The 14,182-nt window shown below is 41.5% G+C and overlaps 1 long non-coding RNA gene across 2 annotated transcripts in view; it reads right to left on the reverse strand.

Moving 5' to 3' along the window:
- Nucleotides 1-928: 928 nt before the first annotated feature.
- The window catches only part of LOC122868686, a 30,986-nt gene continuing 17,732 nt past the window's right edge, over nucleotides 929-14,182 (reverse strand). The window contains exons 3-5 of one of the 2 annotated variants that reach the window (XR_006376157.1): nucleotides 2,606-2,727; nucleotides 2,430-2,522; nucleotides 929-1,211 (exon numbers count right to left, since the gene is read on the reverse strand). This is a non-coding gene — a long non-coding RNA (uncharacterized LOC122868686). The remainder of the gene's footprint in view (nucleotides 1,212-2,429; nucleotides 2,523-2,605; nucleotides 2,728-14,182) is intronic. The other variant, XR_006376158.1, reaches the window with a different exon arrangement.

Below are 14,182 nucleotides of genomic sequence, written 5' to 3' on the forward strand. Positions count from 1 at the left end.
GCATATCAATTATGGAGCAGTTACAGCCACTGTAGAATAACCTCAACCATACTGTATGCAGAAGTAACACAGATGCTTTCAAGCAATTCCTCTATGAAGTGAAGCAAAAGTGGCTTTGATGTCTACATTTGGGTTTATACAAATACTGAAGACTGAGACTTGCAGATGAGAGAAATATGGTACTGTAGTGTATATAAAAAGTGTAAATGCAAAGAGGAAAATTACAGGCAAGTTTGAGAGTATTTCAGTAGATGTGATGACAAACAAACAAGACCCCCATCATTTCGTTTAGGGACTAATTCAGGATGGAGTCTTTAAACAACTTTAAGTGCATGAAACCTCCAAAAGCTGAAAGTGTGTGCATGTTTACAGCATGCATTATGGAAGGCTTTCAGAGGTGAACTGAATGCTGAACTACCTGCTGTTTGCAAATACCTACACATCCTCGTAGGGATATTCTGAACTAATGCATACTCCTGTGTTACATAGAGACACATGCCAACACACAGTCAACTCACTAACAGTGCTGTGTGTTGCTTGCCGTGGCCCAGATCCAGCCATGCCATCCCTAATCCATTTCTCTGTTGCTCATTATTAGTGGCTTGTAAAGATTCTGTATCAGCTATGCTAAAAGAGCTTTTCACAGTATTACATGGGATTACTGTTGCTCCTCGCTACATATGTTGCTCACAAACTCTGATGTAATATCACCACCCTGTTAAAATGGCGCTGACAAAATAACAAATGCATGACTCATTATCAGGGTCTTCCCTCTTATTGTTTGTGGGTCAGATTGTGTCACATCCTCTTTTATCCCAAAATCATCCCTTCTAACACTTTTCCATGTCTTTCCTTCTGTTGTGTGATACAGCAGTAGTGTGTCCATGGATGAATGAACAACAAAATGAAAAAAGGGGAGAAAGCAGCATTTATATTTACATTTATTATTACATACAATTTAAGGAGGATTGTCCACTCAGGGGTAATTTCCCCACGAGAGTTTAGGTTTAGAAATAGGAAGGAGTTTTAATAGCTACATGGTCTTAAAATATCTAACATATGTATCTGGCCTAAACTGCTCACTCATAACGCATTTACCCAGTTTGGCAGCAATCACAGAATACTGCGTAATCAGGGGATGGATGCAGTGTTAAATGGGTTTCTAAGTCCAAAAGATCTTTCCCAGCCTCAATGTTCTGCACATGACCTAGCTGTGGAAAAAAGAAAGAAGATGACGGGAGTTCAGTAGTCAGCTGAGCCCATCTGCACAGTCAGAGGGGCTAGTTGTCACTTGTGGCTCCTAAATGAACCTCAACACCTACATGAATCTGGGTTCGATCTACCATGTATGAATGTCTTCCCGTGTCCCTCTTGTTGCGCTACAAAACGATACTGTGTCAACAGCTGCAGTTGTTCTGTCACTGTCCACAATACTCTACTGTCCCAACAATAGCAGGAAAAGTTACAGCCTTTCATAAAATGAAAGTACTACCCCATTTGTAAATGCAGGACAGCTGAAAACGCTCTATTTCTCATAAATAATAAAGAAAGGCCTTTGGCCCTCTTAGGAGGGAGATCCTAAGAGGGCCAAAGGCTGTGAGCTGGCCAAAATCAAATGATATTAAGGCATGTGGTTGATAATTAACCCATAGGCTTGTATTAAGATTTCAAATGTGAGAAACTGGGATTGATCTCCAAGGTAGCAGGTATGATTCTTGTCTCAACTCTTGTAATTATCCGTCCCATCAAAATAAAAACATACACATCAGATATTGTATGGGAACCTAAGGCTAGAGTAGAGCATTACTCTTTTGTTTCTTTCACAATACACCCCCCTTTCTTCCCACACCTTCCTGTGTAGTGGTGTTTGTGCATTCCTGTGTTGACAACCCCTCCATCTAGTTCTCTGGGGTGTTTACCCCCTTTCACGGTAGCAGGGAAGCAGCTCCCGCCATCCCATCTCTGTTTACATTGCTCTTCTCCTCTATTTACTCTGTGCTCCAGTGCCCTGGCGCACTATGCTCCAAACAGCTGTTCCATTATGGAGAGAGCAGGCGCTTTAACCGCACAGTGCTGCCACACAGCTCTATCTGACAGCCCACCATGGTCGCTACTCCGCTGGCACGCCTGCCATTGTTGCCATAAAGATCAGTCTCCTTCAGTGCCAGAGTGGCTTCTGGGCATAGAGTCAGCCAGGGCAACTGTCAGAGACTGTCTTCAAACCACAAGACAAATTTGCCAAATTCAGCTTTTGATTAAGTGTCTCTGTTTGGGATGCAGTTCTGTGGTGATTTAAACAAGCAGCAATCATATCCAGATGATCTAGAATAAACTGGAATAAACATCTTTACAATGAAACAGGGCTTTTATAGTATGTCATTACAAAACATATTGCACTTTCATCATTTTGGCACATTTTCTGTAAGTACCCTATATATCCTGCTCCTACATGACATCATCCATAGGGGCCATTATCCCACAGAGCATGATGATCCTTCCTCCAAAACGCTTTGCCTGGCTTTCTGTCAGGTAAAAGAACGACTATTTTCTAACTGACTGCCTTAGGGTCATACTATACCATGAATCTCCAGTGAATTATTCTTACCCTTTGCATGTTCTTTTTCCTGCGGGTGTGCACAGCTGGTGCTGAGTCAGGAGACAGGAAACCTGGGAGAAAGGCCACCAAGCATCCCTAGGCTCCCAGTGGACCGCTGCAGGGCCCTGTTGCTACAGGGACAGGAGACACTCTATTTATCAAAATACAATAGCTTCTGCTTGGGGCCAGAAGAATATGTGCCTGTCTGGATCTATATGTTCCTTCATGTGTATACAATGCTCATATATGAAGTGGCATTTGTGTGTGTGTGTGTGTGTGTGTGTGTGTGTCTCTATTTTCTTGCTGTTTGTAGGGCTGTAACGGTTTGTGTATTCGTGCCGAACCATCCCTGTATCGGGGTCACGGTCCAGTGCACGCAGCCGCACGCAGACTACACAGTATGTAGAGTGTAATGTATGTGAGTGTGAGTTCCGCCAGGAAACTTTGCGCTGTACGCCGTTAGCAGCATGTGCTGAGGTTAGCACAACAAGATTGGCATGCCAGTCAGTCACACTACGGCGAGTGCAAATGTTTGGACCAATCCATGACTTCTGTGTACCATTACACCCCTAGTTGTTTGTATATGCATGATTAGCATGATTGATTGATTTCATATAGCATGACATGCAGTGCCTCCTCAAATATCAAATGATCAACAACATCAGTAATACAGTAAGTTACACATTTAAAGAACTGGTACAATGCAATATCATCCTCTGAATGTACAGTAATTATGACCTGAGTGATATGAATGACAAAATGACCACTTCATGCATGCACATCATCCATGTTTCACACAGGCCAGTACACCACTGATCAAAGGGCTATAGATCCCTCTCACAACATGGAGCTATTTTTGGTTTAATTTGAATGTTTTTGATCAAATGGTGCAGGCAATACAGTATATTGCTATTGTAATTGCCTCAACAACCTTTACCCACGCTTCTCTGCATCTGTGCTATTCCCCTTTTTGCTGATTGTATTTATATGGTGCAACAAATTAGTCTGAATTTACGCCAGTAAAGCACCCTTTTTTTGAACATCAGACTGAAGAATGAACTCATGTACCTTTGATCAACAAGTAGAGCTGATCTATTGTGCTCTCTTGTGAAAGCTGCCTGATAGAAAAAAAATGAGAAGAAATTAAAAAGAAAAAAAGACAGTGAGAGGAAAACCTCCCCTATCCTGGGATGCAGGTGGTCGAAACAACTGATACACTGTCGCGCATTCACCGCAGTCCTCTCAGGGGGATGAAGACACATACATGCAGCAGTTTAAGCTGCCACACACACGCACACACACACACACAGACACACAGAACCTCTTTCTCCTATCTGGCCTAGCTCTGTAGTAGCCTCACCCATGAAAAGGGATATCAGTGTGTATAATGGCACGTGTGGTGAGTGAGCTTATTAAAGAGAGAGACATAGAGAGAGAGAGACAGAGCATGAACTCATGCATGCATGCCTGTATGTGTATAAAAGTGCCAGTCATAGCAGGATATAAAATAATTCTGCCCAGCTGCCAGGCCCCCAGCGCCGGTTGCCAGAGCCTTTAAACACATCCATGTCCTTCACTGGATGGCTCTGCTCTCCTTTCCTCCTCGAACATATCTAGCACTTTAAAAATATACAATCTGCTTAGATACTAGGCAGTCATAAGCTCCATGACTGGCACTTGGACATCTTATCAACATGCGCTGAAGCCCCTGGGCAACTAAGCCAGGCGTTGATCAGACATTTTGGAGACATCTCTCATTTTCTTCAAACAAATCCATTGGGGTTGGTGTGCTAAATTCGAAACAAACTCAAAGTACTAAATGTACCTTGTGATGCAGGAAACAGAAGCACAGCCATATATGGTCTGTTTAATAAAGAGGCAAGAGGCTGAAAAACAATCCACATGTGTGAGTGAGGAAGAGAAGAAGAAAAAATGTCAAAGAGAGGTGAGAACAAAAAAAGGTGAAAGAAATTCTGTCAGAGAGGAGAGGGAAGAGCACAGCACGCATGGGCCGCGCTATGAGATCAACTGACAAACATCTCTGCAACCATGGCAGAGGCAAATCAGCATCCATCCCCTGAATGGCCTGTGACAGTTGTTATGTACAGAGACCCAATTTCACCTTATATCTTCTCTTGAATTTTAGCCCTGCTACCTGTCAGTGGGAGAGAAACAGAAAGTGAGTGAATGAAAGAAAGAGATGGAAAAGTCGGGCTCAGGGCCTGCTGCTGAACAGTAGGAGAGAAAGTGAAAGAAAAAGAGAAAGAGAAAGATGTAGACAAAAAAGAAAATGAAACCTAAATGGACCTATTCAGCTGGCGGAGCCACACAGAGAATTCACCGGAGGGCAGTCTCATGCCCTGTTTGTGTCTCCATGGAGACGGGCCTCCCGAGTGTGTACGCTTCTGTACAGATTGATAGTAGTCCAGCTAGCTAGTCCTGCTGTTGATTTCCACACAATTTCCCTGACCAGATCAGCGGGAAAAGCTAGCCTGTGGTCAAGTCCTCTGCTGCAAACTGAACTGGTGACTGCAGAAAGCTGTTCAATATTTTATTTCTTTGTGTGTTTTTCAGTTGATCATTGACATTCAATTAGTATTATAAGAGACATTTCACATGTGCATGATGCATTCCTATACTCAGTTCTAATGTATAGCTCCCATCACATCAGATAAAGTATTTTCTCAGCTGCTACCAGGCATTTGCCAAGGGAAATCTCCAGCTTTGAATATATTAAGTTTTAAAGACCTCAACCAACTGGGCTAAAGGCTTGATAACATCTTATAGTCTGATACCTTCAGGTATAAATACATCTACAGTACAGGGCATATCTGTTTTGTATCCCGCATGGTTTCAAGTCTTGAGACAAGGCTTTTCTGTCCTCTCCTCCCACTCAGCTCCACTTCCCTTGCTATCCTGACCATAGGAACCACATCAGAGGCTCAAGATGGCCTTTATCTGGGGTCTATTGGTCAGTGTCATCTTACAGGCCCCACTCTGTACACACGGCACATTATGGAAGTTTTAATAGGTGATCAGAGCAGCTGTTGCCGGCACAGCGTTGATTTACTGTGGCTAAGAGAGGACTTAATGACTATAGAGGCAGACAGCTCTTAACCCTTTGATGTGTGTTGGATAATGTAATAGGATCAGGTAGCCCCCTGGGAAACTTGCATGTACGCTCATGCACTAACATAAGCATACACAAGCGCAAACGCTTTTGGAATACAATTACACTGTCTAAAAGCTCCTTAATAAGAGCGTGCCAACCTCTTACCACTATACAGTAGAAAAACAACATATGGGTTTGACTTGTGCCACTACTCATAGCTTGTGACACGCTTGTGAGGTCCACGCATGAATATATAAACACACACACAAAGACACATCCACACACAGTTGCTGACAGGTGGTGCATGCTCAAGGAAATACAAGCTTACCCAGCACAAACAGCCCCAGTAGGCTTAGCACTTCAGCAGAGAGCAATTGGAGCACTTATGCAGAAGCTAGCACTATTCAGACCATGCAACATCCATCTCAGAGGTCAAAGGGCACAAATTCTGTTTGCACCTTGAAGACACCAATATCCTCTCTTTTACAGTGTGCCCAACATCACAGCTGGGCAAACAACAAGGACTGGCCTGGCCAAACAGTCATGAGATGGATTAAACATCTGATGACTTATAACTTTGTCAAAACACGACTACAAGTCTACAGCCAAGCTAGCGGCTCTGTGAGGCTGTACACAGGCACAGCGGTGCTTTGAGCTAAATGCAAACGTCAGCATGCTAACATGATTACAGTGACAATACTAACACGCTGATGATATGCAAGTATAATGTTTACCATGATCAACATCTTAATTTAGCGTGTTGTAAAAGTATTGTAATATTTGCTAATAAGTACTAAACACAAAGTACAGCCGAGACTGATGGAAATGTGATTCGTTTGTCAAAAATCAAGGTAAGTCAGGGGATCACCAAAATTATTACAATTCATCCTGAGGAGGTCATGATTGTGTGCACCAAATTTCATGGCAATCTGTCCAGTTCTTGAGATATTTCACTCAAAACCACAAATGTCTACCTCTAGGCGCTAGTATGAGCTTGCTTGTTTACACACATGCATGGAAGAGAAATACCACACAAACATTTGTACGCAGTAATCATTGCTGTAACAACTGAAAATCTCAGCCAACCTACTGTTTTGAACCCCAAAATAAACCTCCAGCCTGGGCCCCATTAACCCATCTAGGAATGATAGCTAAATTGTCCACTAGCTCTCCAAGGCCAGCCAGGATGTAATCAAAAACAGACGGAATAATCAACAAAAATGCTCTCTATTCCGGTAAAGATGTCTCCCATAAGCACATGAATTACATTGAAGCAGGCACTGGGACTGTGAATGATGTTGGGCTACCAGCACCAGCCAAGTCACTGTCTCCCACTGCCAAGTGTGAGGATGCCAGGCACTTCCTGCGGTAAACAATCTACCCACAGACGGAGGAAGAGGGGAGGAAACCTCTGAATGAGAAACAACAGGAGACGTAGAGAAGACCCAGTTGCTCAATGAAAATTTCTCCAGTGAACAAATGTGCTCAATTTGTCAGACAAGCTACCATAGTCTGTTTGAGGGGAATGTGTGTGTGTGTGCTAGGACAAATGGCATCTCTCTGTGTAGATGAACACATAGCAAGTGCTCAGAGCTTATGGAGACAGACGTTGGATATACAGCTTGGCTGAGTTCACACTACATAATAAGAGCTCCCACTCCTTTTCTTCATCACTTTCTCTCCTCCCACTCATTGTCCCCTCTATTCCAAATCCTAAACTGCTGTCTTCTAGCCAGTTTCATTAGCTATCAGCGCCAATATTGACCTCACATCACCATGAGTAGCCATCATACCGTTGACTTTGACCCCCATTTGTAAATGTCTATTGTGACAAACAGGTGAAAATGCTGTTTTAAGTTACATACCAGTGATGATCCCTAAGATTTTACACTTGCACCATTTTGGATAATTCCTGTTTTCGTACCCCCTGGCTACTGTACTAATCCCACCATGTTCCCCTGACCCTCTTAAAGGAACCTGGGACTAACTGAAGCTTTCGAATCAGCATGGGAGGAGTATAGTGCATAGACTGTATCACCAGCTCACAGCACAGTATTAATGCACTTGTGTGTAAATCACTCTCTTTTACAGTCTCTGCGTGTGGGAATGCAGTAAAACGTGAGGGAGGAGAAATGCAGTGCAACGTACAGTATGTCTGGCACTTGCATAATAGCAGTGCTTGCATATAAACCTCTGAGTGAGCAGACCAACATGTGGAGATGCTGAAACACATGTGTTTGCACATAAATTACCATGTATACATGCACAAGCATGCACAGGCACAAACAAAAAAACACAAGCAAGGATAGTGAGTATTTGCTATGCATGCAAGCTCACATCCACCTAGACATTATCTCACACACACAAACAAGGACATTTTTACAGACAGACACACATACCTGTCACTGTAATTCACATGATCTTTCTATTTATATGAAAGAGACAGGGAATTGTCAGAATGGCAGAAGCTGAGGCCTCATATTAGCCCTGCTGTCAGAGCCAGTGAGCAAAGGATGACATTAAGATGAGCGCTCCTGTCCCTTAAAGCTCACCCTGTCTGGATCGAAACAAGAGCCCAGTCTGTGAACACAGTGTCCATCAGTCTGCAGTTTAATCTATGAGAAACTGCTTTTATTGCTTACTGGTTTACAGGCTGCTTTCCCTGAGTTGAGGTATCTTTGTCAATAATGTATTGCACTGACAGTGATGTAACCTCCAATTAAGTTATACCACCTTCTCTCTCTGCATGACCAGTTATCTGTCTTCACTCCTTGGAAAATGAGGAGCTGGGGAGGGGGGAGTGGTTTAACAAGTTTGGCTCACTCTAAATACAAATGACAGCCTACAAAACAAATGTGGCATTACAACTGAGTATTAAAAGGCCTGACATTTACCAAGGCTCATTTATATGGCTTCCCATACTTCGCTCATTGGCAGTCCCCATTACACTGGGTAGAGCAGGAGTGAGAAGACCGAGGCTGGGCTGGGAAAACACAGTGGGGTGAGCCGTTAACGGCCTGTGGGAGGACCGTCCTGTAGATGAATGAACACCTGGATTAATGGGGTCAGTGAGCACCAAGCTGCTGAGGATGGAGATTCCCAGCCAAGACAGCCATTTTACATTTTACGGTCTTATGGACCGTTTTTTCTCTGCTGGTTTTAGAGGGGGCAGCAGGAGGGTTCCACGGGGGCACATGAGGGCAAAGAAAGGACATTTTTGGACCTGTGTAATGTAGGACATGAGCAGTGGGGGTGCTAGTTATAAAGTTATGGTTTTATGAACCCTCCGGCATTTCAAGGACACAACCCCATAAGAGAAACTGCTAGGTTTATGCTGATGTACAATAATTTCTACAACTGTTAAAGATAACATAAAAGTATTGAATTTGTCAGGAAGCGAGCTCACCTGAATTGGTGAATGCACCTTTCTGATGCTATTTCATTATGAAGAGATGTACTGTCTTCACATTCATAGTAGATTTTTCTGGGGTAACCAAAGTGTAATTTTTCTGATTACTTAAAACATTTGCACCTTAGAGTTATAGTTGGGCTCAATTTGCCACTAGACAACCTAGACTACTCTGTAATGCTTTATATTACAGCCCGCAACGTACAGCATATTACTCCAAAGTTAGTGTAATCGTTTGTACGGTGCACCACTACAGTACTTACCAATACATATATGTAGGTATTGGGGAACAAGATATGAAGTTATAGAATGAGGGTAAAAATGTGGGATCTTACATCGTATTTTTTAACTAGTATTCTATTATTACAGGGAATGTATGACCTACTGAGCAATAATCTGGACGTTTGGGAGGAATTTAGAGAGAATTTACACTGTTATTTAACTACTGGGTACCTCTTCTATTACTATTACAGGGTACAGTGTGACCATAAAACTAAGCAAAAATCTGGACGTTTCAGGGAAGATGGAGTGATGACTTCTGCATCACTTAATAAATGTGATGTGATTTTATTTCAAAATGACCTTTGACAAACAGGCACACTAATCGTTCCTTCCTATAACTGGTGTACTTAAAATGACTACAGGGTACATCTGTGCGTTTACTTTGGAACAAAGGTCCAGGGGACAGTGTATTGTCATGGATACTGTCTGCCTCTGAAGACTGTCTCAGTTGTTGTTCACCTCACCAGCAAACTTCATTACTGGACACTCGTTTATGCCCTCGTGGCTCCACCTGCCATCGGCGGATAGAATTCCCCCACCCTAGATGTCACTCACTTGTGTTTCGGTGTAACCACGTTTCTCAGTTTTGAAGATGTTAAAATGTCATCACTCCATCTTCTCTGAAACGTCCAGATTTTTGCTCAGTTTTATGGTCATACTATACCCTGTAATAGTAATAGAAGAGGTACCCAGTAGTTAAATAATAACGACAGTATAAATTCTCTTTATGTTCCTCCCAAACGTCCCCCTTGTTACCGCCTTATTCCATAACTTCACATCTTGTTCCCCAATACGTACATATATGTATTGGAATGTACTGTACTGGTACACCCTTAGTACAAAAGATTAAGAACTTCAGAGTAATTACGCTGTACATGGCGGGCTGTAATCTAAAGTGTTAACGACTCCTCTCTAAAAGTGCTTTACAATGCAAGCTAAATAGGGAGGGTGCTGGCCCTTTAAATGGAGCTCTGAGTGCTTGGCAGGCTAATAGATGCAGTCTAAAGGTGCTAGTGGATGGCAACCTGAAAAATGGTCTTATCTGAAAAGGTCCAGGACAGTTATAAATGAAATAATCTCGCTCTGCACATTAATCCATGTTCATGCCCTAGGGGAAGACCTCAGCTCGCCATTTTATCTGTGTGTGAGCGTATGTATACAGTATGCGTAGGTGTTTGCACATGCATGTCGGTGCGTGTGTATTTACAAGTTACCAACCCCTTTCAATATTTTTTTTCTTTTTTCCCTCCCATCAATCATTTTCTTTTAGAGCTAACAGCAAAGGTTTTATTATTCTTTCTGACTTGCTTTTAACCAGGAACTCCAGCAGGGGATATGGCATAGGGAAAGACATTGAGGAGTGAGAAATAGTGCAAAAAGAGAGAGAAAGATACAAAGACAGAAAGAAAACAAAAAAAGACAAAGGGAGAGAAATTAAAGACATTTAAGTCACAATATGCTATTTGGCATAGTGACTGGACCACCACAGTTTAAATGACATCATAAGGTTCCTGGAGTGCTAGGCAACACAGACTTGAAAGGGAGCAGGGGCATCTGAAGGACAGGGGAAAGACTGTTGAATATTATTTCCATCATCAGAGACTCATGGCATATCAGTGACAGTACGTCCTCAAAACACGTTCTTGGTTCTTTTTTGTTTCGTGTTTGCAAAAAGAAGCAGGGATGGACAGCTGATTAAAGATTTTTTTCATCACTTCACACCTGCAACATACAAATCTTTTTGCATTTTTCTTATGATTCACATTTCCTGTAGTATCATTCTATCATTTGGGACCCAGACAGCTGACACAAATGACAAACTAAACTCTAATGAGTTTTACAGTGCAACAACTCATTGTTGTTTGGTCATCGTTCTAACCATTTAAAACACTTTTGTCTCAAGTATAAGTGACATTCGAACAGTAATTTGTAAAAAGTTATTTATTTGCACCTGTTCTAATAATCTATCATTTGTCAAAATAAAGTAACAAAATTGCTCAGAAATTAGGAGAATCTCTCCTGTACACCTTCAGAAATCAATTTGCTCCACTGTGTCATGAATTAATTCAGCTTTTGCTTTGTGTTCGACCAGCCAAGCAACTCTTTTGTATTAGGAAGTTTGAGAAAATGAGTGACATTCTTCTCATGAAATGTTTCTCATTTCACAGCAAAACCCAGTGAACACAGGAATCTAAATTTGTGAGAGAAAACAAACTAGTTATGATTTATAGTCTACACTGCCATCTACTGGACATAAATCAATTGTACCAACCACTGGTGTGCATATGCACAAAAAAAGTTAATAAAAGTTAACTGGGCCATGTCCCAAAATAGACAACTGGGTGATATATTTGGCATCCAAAAACAGAAATCATTCACATATGGACTTATAATGTGCCTGTACTAATTAATTACAGTACTGATTGTGATCTCACTAGTGAATTATATTTTTCAGTCTTCTTTGGTAAACAAAATTCTCATGACTGGCAAATAAAGGGGTACCAGTATTGCACTCCCACAAAGATATGGGACTTGTAAGAGACAGATTTAAAAAAAAAAGAATAGTCAATAATAATCAATGCAGCAGATGCTGAGATATCCTGACTGTCCTAGTATGGGTCAAGCTTCACAAACACTGGATCCTAAACTTCCGTTATGCAACTCAGTAGTGTCCTTTGTTGCCTGGAAAACAGTCATATCTTTCAAATGCCAAGTAATTGAAAGAATTTGTAGTCTCCAAGCTCAAACCAAGACTACTCAAGCTCCTGTAGAGCCACAGCCTACATTATACAACTGCTTTCACAGCTTGTGTAATATTCTTAGCGTATGACTATTAAATTGATTGACATGTAAAATTGGTGGTGTCCCTTTAAGAAAGTCTGCTATTGCATTTCCTCTGATACATCTAGTAGCTTCTTGAGTATTTGCCAAGAATTTAATAAGCATAGACTGCCATGTCATATGTTTCAAAGTCACACAATACTATTACACAATTGGCAGTACATCAATGCTCACTATCTCACAATGAGTATGTTGGGTATATAGATGATAAATGCATGGATATAGGATCCTCCCAACTAGAGTACTGTGAAATGTATTTCGGAAACTGAAATACAAATAAATAGATATCGTATTACATTCTTTTATACCTCTATTAATGGTAACACTTCATCTACCTGTAATAGTAAACCACAATTGTGTATTGGTACAAGGTAATGCTGCCACCCAGTGAGTACAGCGTGAAAACACATTAATATGTATACTGTATTTGTGAATGATGGGTTGGGGTGAATGTGAAGGTATTTTGTTTGGCTGTTTTATCACACATTTCAAGGCAAGTAAGAGCAGACCAACCAATGTTTCGTTACGTTTTAAGAATGAGATTCTGATTACAGAAGGCTGAGAGTTTATTCTTGGTGTACATGTTTGATGATTTTTTTTTTTTGTTCAGACAGATTAGAAGTGCAGTATGAGCACCCTTTTAGTATTGCAACATTGCTTGCCATTTTCACTGATTTAAATTCCAACAGTCCCCACACAGCGAGTTGGAACGAAATATAAGCTAATGCAACCCACAGTAGATTTACTGTATGTCGAGATAATGATGGCGAAAGTGAGGATGTGATCTCCATTTAGATTTATGACTTACTAAGATCTCAGACTGTTCTGTATATTTAAGTATGCTTTAAAACTACATCACCTTTGATATCAAGTGTATACAGTAATGGGGAGTAAAAATATAAAGAATATGTTTGTGACAATGATTTCTATTCATCCATCCATTTTTTGCTGCATAAACTGTGTCACAGTGGCAATACCCAACAATTACTTCAGTCTTCCCAGGCCAGGCATCACAATGCTTCAACTGAAGTGATTGGATGGTGGAATAGCATCTGAAACCCCTTCCCTCCACACCTTTTTGACGTCTGAATTGGAAGGCTGTGTCCCACAATTTTTGTAACTTTCAAAACTGACAAACCAACAATCACGCCCACATCACACACTGGACAGGTGTGCAGAGGCAAGAAAGTAGGAAGGATCTCTCTCAAGCTCTCTTTTTTGATTTTCCACACAATTACTTGTCACTTTTCATTTATACAAACAAATGCAACACTATGATTGTCATCGACAAAAGATTGTACAAATGAGTGTTTTTATCCCCATATTTGAACTATTGAACCTCTCTATGACGGCAGGCTTTTCACCCCACCTTTGAGCGTGGCCTTCAGAACAGCTAAAAGCACTTTTGCCGTCAGACCTGGTCAGACAACACGTCATACAAACTACTTCGTCTTGGAGCATCGTCTCGACCTGTACCCTTCCAGTGACTTCTGGGTCTCCAAGTTAGCTTTCACAGGGAGGGGTCTGAGAGGCATCCTGATTAGATGGGTCAGGTTTTGCTCAAAAAGAATGAAAATGGAATGAGTGAAACGCCGTCATAGAGAGGCGGGGGGCTCGATAATGTTTAAATATGGGGATAACAGTGCATATTTCCAAAGCTATCTGAACATCCAACAAGCAGTTCTAATGAAGCATACTGGCATCTTAAAACACCTAGACTTGCTTTCAACACACACTCTCAAAGCTCCTTCCAGATATCTGAGCTCCTCACAATGTATGACTGTGATTTAAACACTGAGAATCTAATCCCTAAAAAAGGGATACTGTCCTTTAGCTACTATACACACATCAACATCCCACATATGTTTGTGCTCCACAAACAGCTTCGTTTTAGCTTTGGGCTATAACCAACCTTTGTCCTTAGATTAAACATTAGAGCATT

The sequence above is a fragment of the Siniperca chuatsi genome, linkage group LG21, assembly GCF_020085105.1.
Source record: "Siniperca chuatsi isolate FFG_IHB_CAS linkage group LG21, ASM2008510v1, whole genome shotgun sequence".
Lineage (NCBI taxonomy): Eukaryota > Metazoa > Chordata > Actinopteri > Centrarchiformes > Sinipercidae > Siniperca > Siniperca chuatsi.